Below are 7,630 nucleotides of genomic sequence, written 5' to 3' on the forward strand. Positions count from 1 at the left end.
GCTTGGTCTGCTCCTTCTAGGCGAAACTACCTCTCCAAGTGATATCCCCTCACTCGGTCCTCTTCTTCTAGGCGAAGCTGTCTCTCCAAATGATGTACCCTTAGGCCTGGCAAAACGGGCGGGCGGACCAGGTTTGGATGGATCACTAACGGGCCGGGTCATAAACGGGCCGGGTCATAAACGGGTCGATATTAAATGGATCACACACATGCCAACCCTAACCCGCCCGTTTAATAAATGGGCGGGTAACGGGTCACTCGTTTAAAAATTATAATTTTTTTATTTTAAAATTTCATATAAAATGACATTTTTTTTTTTTTTATAAAAAAAGCTGCATTTTATTTAAAAAAAAACTCCATAGCTCCACCTCACGACGATAACAAATCAACTATGAGTGTAAGCCCTTTCAAGGTCCTTACCCACTTAGCTATATGAGAATGCTGTAAAACCTTACCCAGATTGGGAGTTTTCTCCAATTTAATGCTATTACTCATACTTTTAATAGCCATTATTGTACTGTAAAGAATGCCAATTTTTTTGTGAATAAATGGTAGAGATTAAACAAAAAAATTTCAGCTAAACCCCCCTCCTGCTGCTGTTATTACTGCTACATATGATTTGCTCACAGCAGTGCTGGCATCAGCATTGTACAGACGTGTGTAGGAGTGGTTTGAGCTTATGCTGTGTCCAGACCTTCAAGTCATTTTTGTTGATGGCTTTTGCTCACAGCAGTGCTCACGCAGGTTAGGGACTTGGGGTTACTGGGTTAGGGAGTCGGGAAGGGGAACTTTACATAGTCTTACGGTTTTTTTTTTTTTTTTTTTGTGATTGTGAAGTGTGAACTGTGAGGGTGACTGGTGAGGCATGTGGGAAGAAGGAAGAAGCATTGAACTGAAATTAACGGGTCACCCGCCGGGTGACCCATCCAAACCCACTTAACCCGTTTATAAACGGGTTGACCCGTGACCCGCCCAATTATTAAATGGGTTAACTTTCTTAAACCCGAACCCGTTTAAAATGGACGGGTCTGGGTGACCCGACGGGTTATGACCCGTTTTGCCAGGCCTATGTACCCTCACTTGGCCACGATTCATTACCCGAACTGCGAAGGGCTGCTTCGAAATTCAATTTTTCGTACAATGAAATGCTTCTCAAAAAGCTGATTTGTACAATTTAAAACTATATGTACTCTCAAATGATTTGTAAATGAAGTTCAGTAGAGTTAGGGTTTTCCTCTCAAAAATATTATTCAAGTAAAATGAGTGAGAGTATGGAAAGTGATTTTTCTTAAAAATAATTGATCTTTGATAAATTAAATGTAAGATGCCTTTCAAGTAAGAATATATAAGTGAATATGTTGCTCAAGGCTCTCTTGAAAAACCAAGTAATTTTCTCCAAAAAAAATATTTTCAAACAAAGGGATAGGAGAACCTAGGGTTTTCTTTCTAAAAATGATTGCATTTTGAATATCAAATGCAAGAAGGTTTTCAAGCAATATATATGAGTTGAAATATATGCTTAAACCTTTAAAAGATTAACTCAAAAATTATTTCTCCAAAATGATTTTCAAAATAAAGAGTATAGGAGAAATTTGAACTTTAATCTTCAAAAAATAATAAGGTGGCTTTCAAGCTATATATATGAACGTGAATATAAGCTCAAGCGCTCCAATAAACCCTTAAAAGGATTTTCTTGAAAAAAAAAATTCAAAAGAAGAGTAGGAGAAAATATGGATTTGATGCACAAATAGGGTTTGAAAAATAGAGGGGAATAAAAAAATATATATGCAGTTATGCTCTCAATATTTTTTCCCACCTTCCCCAAGTGTTTAGGATTGATATTTGTAGGTAAAAATTAATTCTGATAGTTATGTGACCATTGGGCAATAAAATATTATTTTATTTTGAATTTTATGACCATAATATGCCTTGAAAATAAAAATCCCGAGAGGTCCGGTCGACTAACCTGAGGTTCAATTGACCGACCAAAGGCGATTTTCCAATTTTGCACTCTTCGGTCTACTGGGCTTAAGATCCGGTCTACTTGGATCATGATTTGGTCTATTAGATCATCCTTCCTTATCAAGGCCGGACGACTAGGTCAAGAGACCAGTTTGCCAGGCCTTTGAAAATTACATTTTTGGCTTTATAAATGCTCCGATCGATTGGGCCTAGAAGGCTGGTCAACTGGGCCGTTTGTAAAAACACAATTTGGCCATGTGCACACTTTGGTCGACTGGGCCTATAAGGCCGGTTGATTGGCCCTTATGAAAAACTTAGTTTTTACCTTCTTTTAAGTTCAAAACCACTTTAAACCTTTTGTAAGTTAAGCATTTTTGGTAAAAAAAAGGTTTTTCATGAAGTTTTTGGAGATCCTAAGGTCAATCTAAGGTCTTTGTTGAGTTTCAAATTAAATCACGAGACCATGCATGCACAAATAAACCTAATTACTATTACAATTGAAAAATGTAAAGTCTTCACGCCTTTTGGTCGACTGAAATCCTATGGAATATGCTGAGGTATGTTCGTTTAGGTACTTTCATGGCTTCCATTGCATTTGTCATTCGTGCTTTATGAAACTTTACCCGTTCAAATACTTAATGCACAAATGAGATGCTGTGATTTGTCATTATCAAAATAAGGATAGGACTCAAAGAGTCAATATTTTTCACTAAAAACTTGTAAACCTTAAAAACTTGTTTAATCAAGTATAAGGACTTGTATTTATAGCCAAAATGGGCTACTAGCCATTTTATGGCCATTGAGGTGATATATTATATGTTTAAATTGAAAAGTAGCCGTTTATTGGCCCCCATTCTCGACTATTGGCCTCCATTCATTGACTAATGGCCCCCATTCGTCAACTATTAACATTCTTCCTGAGATCGTTAATATTCTGCCTAAAGTCATTGATGAATTGCACCCAATCGTCGACGAGTGCCCCAAATTAGAAAAAGTCTTCAACATGAAAGTCGTGATATTTTTTGCTTAACTTTCCATAGACACCAAGATCATATATTTTGGAATTTTTTCAGCAAAAGTTATGCCATAAATACCGAAGGATATTTAGAAAATTTGAGAGGTGCATAACTGAGGTTTTAAACCCAACAAAGACCAAGTTTGTAAAAGATTATAATATTGATATAATTTAATACTTGTTCTTATAAAATCCCATTTGAATATAAGATATTTTGTTTATGAAAATACGTTTGAAAGCTCATTTTGATATCTTATATATTATTATGTCCTTTATAAAAATATACTTGACTTTCTTGAGTCTTTAGCACATAAAACATGTTTTGTTAAAACCGGGACCAAGTATGAAGAAGTTCATAAAACCAAGATGTTTGAAAATTTGTCCCTTCCGAAAATAAATTTGAGTTTAGGATTCTTTTGTCAAACTCTTTGATTTAACTTTGAAAACCATGAGAGCTGAGTTTGTGACTTTAATGAAATCTTATAAACTCATGTTGCCTAACATGCATGTGCATTTTGCCCAACTCTGGCTCATAAATCGTGCATGAAACAAAACTACAAGAGTTACAATATACTACCTCAAACACTCCCCATTGCATATATTTCATATATTAGATTCCTTGGATGTGTTTGAGTACTTCCGAGTGAGTGTCCACTTTGATCTTTCCTACTTGACATCTACTCGATCCGATCTTTGCATTTGATCGAGTACTTTATGTATTTATCACTTGAACTTGTACTAAACATGATCCACAAAGATGAGAAAACACTAGGAATAACAAATAAATTAATATCATCAAAACATATTAAACATGATTATGTAACCACCAAGGCTAACAATCTCCTCCTTTTTGATGATGTATAAACTATTACGAATTTACTTAATCTTTGCATTTGAGTTTGTACTTATCATAGCTTGATATGCCAAGATTAGTTTACCTAGAACTACTAATGAATTGTTATCATTACAACATGACAATTAAGATCACGTAGCCACCAAGGCTAAAATCTTTTTTTTTTTTTTTTTTTTTATAATGACAACCATTGGTGTTTTTTATAGGGTATAATTCAAAGTTCCCCCTCAATTTATGCATATTCTTAAATGAGACTAAAATATGATTCCCCTTACTATATGCATATCTAAAATTTGCTCTCCCTTACATTATGCATATAAGTTATAAGAAAGACATTCATATCATTGGAGCTTTAACATGCAATTCATAAAGTAGAAAGTTCATTCAAGATAAAGCAATAAGCAACTTGAACTTTCACAACACCACATGCATTTCTCCTTCACATGCATTTATCCCTAACACCACAAAACTTCTCCCCCTTTGATCATCATAAAAAAGAGAGGTTCTTATTCATTTATCTAAAATAATTTCTCCCCTTTAAGATTAGTTTCCATGGTGGTGAGATGAGTATGTGCTAAACACATATGTCAATTGTTGGTGCTAAACCATAACATTTGAAATGCCTAGATTGGCTTCCTTACTTACTCATGAATGATGATTTCTAATAATGCAAAGTTCTATTTGATTTTTCTAATGTTGAGAACTTAAAACTTGAGTAAGGATAGATACCACTTATCAGTGGATCAAGCATTCTATGTTAATCAAATATGGACATTTTCCATAAAGAAATCATGCTTGTGATTTAAGCATGGTAGGTATGTCACTACTTGGCAAAGAGCATTTAGATGTAAACTAGGCTTTATTTAGCAATGCCCTAAGATTTAGGAGATAAATTCTCCCAAAAAGCCACTAATGGGAAGGTATTCTTCAAATTAAATATATGTTCACAAAGATAATGCAAATGAAAACTTCATTAAGAATACCACTTGTTGTTATGATTAACTTCACTAAAACTCAAGTTCATGTATGAGATAGGTTATGCTATGCTTTATGTATTCTCACCATGTATCCAAACTTAAGCATATATCATCAAAAACATATCTTTTTTATTTTTTTTCCAAAAGGGATGGATTTACTAATCATAGCATGCTTTTGAACCTTATATTCAAAACTTTAGTAATTCACATGAGAAAAAAAAAAAATAACAAAGTTTCTCCATTTGCCACTCAAAAATATATTCCTAAGGAGCAAGCTTTGAGTGCATGCTTTTTTCATTCCATAAGAAATAGCCAATACTTTCAACAAAAAAATAAACCAATCAATAAGCATATATACAATTTAAGAAATCATATTGGTTTTAACATTTTAATCCATCAATATCGGCTTGAATCTCTAAAGTTCCCAACAAAGAAATTAAACAAACTAAAATGCATAATATAGGATTTTATACTTTGAGTACAATCTTAGTCATCACATTCCCTTTCTATTTTTACCTAGGTGTAATTAAGTCTACCTAAATCCTATTTTCTAATCCTAGGTGCTAAGGAAGCACAATTTACAATTATAATTTTCTTTTCAAAATTTCTCTGTGTTTGATCAAGGGACAATTTGTTATGATATGCCCAATATTTTTGCAATTGTGACCCTTAATGTTTTTATTTTTGCTTGTTTCTTCTTTCCTAGCTTGCTAACTAAGATGTGATCCTTTTACTAGGAATTCTCTAAATTTTTTTGTGAGCGATTCTATCTCACTATCCTCATCATCTTCTTCTAGCATTTATTGGTATTTTGAACTATATGATTTTAATGCCATACTTGTATCCTTTCTAGGTATTTTAGGATCCAAAGTCATGTTTTTATTAATTTTATAGGTCATAAGTGATCCAGTTAGCTCATCAAGTGTACTTTGGTTAAATACTTTGCTTCCTCAATGGTGGTTGATTTAGCATGCCATGATCCGGGTAAAGATTGGAGAACTTTTTGAACATTATTCTCCATAGAATAAGTTTTATTGGGTGTTTTAATTCATTTATAATGTGTGTGAACCGAGTGAATATGGATGTGATATATTCCCCTTCACCCGTTTTAAACATTACATACTCATTAACTAGCATGTATATTTTGGACTTCTTAATTTGGGAAGTACCTTAACCACAAATTCGATTATATTCATTATCACTCGATGCCCAATAAAGGAAATTTTTGGTTTTGAGGTTAGGCTCAACTAACCTTGTTTTGGTATTTGACAACTCCTTAAGTTGTTTTGGTTCACCTTTGTTATTTTTGAACTTATAATCTCCTTTTGAGATCACCCGCCACATTTTGAGGTCGTGTGCTTGGATGAAGATAGTCATTCGATTTTTCCAAGCCAGATAGTTTGAGCCATTGAACAATAGTGGTTTGGTCACGGATTCTCCTTGGGAAGAGGTGCCCACCAAATACTTCATTTGATCTTTTACGCTTTGGATTTTACTCCAAAAAAGCAAGCTCCTTTCTCTGATACCAATTGATAATGCGATGGTATGCTCGGATACCACTCGTTGACCTAGGAGTATAGAGTCAGAGAGAAGGGGGTGAATGGACTCTTTTGGCGTATTTTCACTTTCTCTACAAAATAATAATCTTGACAAGATGGAAGCAATTAAATCAAAATATATAAAATAAAATCATGCACAAGACAAATAATTAAGAGTAGGGTAGAGAAGCTTAACACTGGTATTTTAACGTGGTTCGGCACCAAGCCTACGCCCACACCTTGAGACCAACTCAAGGATTGCCAAATCCACTAAGGAACTCCTTCACTGGCAAAGAAGCCTTACAACTCGGGAAAAAATCCCTACACTCGGGAACAAATCCCTACCGCTTACCAAGAGCCTCTACCAAATGGTTCACAAAGAACCTTACAACAAACGGTTCACAAAGAACCTTTTACAAGAAGATGGGTAAACAAACCAATGCTCCACAAATGAGCTGATATCAATTTTAAAACAATCCTCACACTATTCTCTCAAGAAATGAATCACACAAGATTAATGAACAAAAGATAATTGAGCACTTGACTAATATGCAAAGTGCTTAGGGTTGAATTCAAATGATGTTTTTCACTAAAAACTTGTAAACCCTTAAATATTTGTTTAATCAAGTCTATGGACTTGTATTTATAACCAAAATGGGCTACTAGCCGTTGGGTGATATATTATATGTTTAAATTGAAAACTAACTGTTTATAGCAGTTAGGGACTGAATCCCGATGCCAATTGTCGACTTTTGGCCCCCATTTGTCGACTATTGGCTCCCATTAGTCGACTATTGACATTCTGCCTGAGATTGTTAATATTCTGCCTGAAGTTGTCGACAAATTGCACCCAACCGTCAATGAGTGCCCCAAATTAGAAAGAGTCATCAACATAAAAGTTGTGGGATTTGTTTTTAACTTTCCATAGACACCAATATCATCATTTTTGGACTTTTCTAGTAAAAGTTATGCCCCAAATACCGAAAGATGTTAAAAAAATTTGAGAGGTGCATAGTTGAGGTTTTAAACCCAACCAAGACCAAGTTTGTAAAAGGTTATAACACTAATATAATTTAAAATTTGTCCTTATGAAATTCCATTTGAATATAAGATATCTTGTTTATGAAAACATATTTGAAAGCTCATTTTTGATATCTTATATACTATTATGTCCTTTATGAAAATATACTTGACTTTCTTGAGTCTTTAGGACATAAAACATGTTTTGTCAAACTGAGACCGAGTATGAAGAAGTTCATAAAACCAAGATCTTTGAAAACTTGTCC

Source organism: Malania oleifera, chromosome 4 (assembly GCF_029873635.1).
Source record: "Malania oleifera isolate guangnan ecotype guangnan chromosome 4, ASM2987363v1, whole genome shotgun sequence".
NCBI lineage: Eukaryota > Viridiplantae > Streptophyta > Magnoliopsida > Santalales > Ximeniaceae > Malania > Malania oleifera.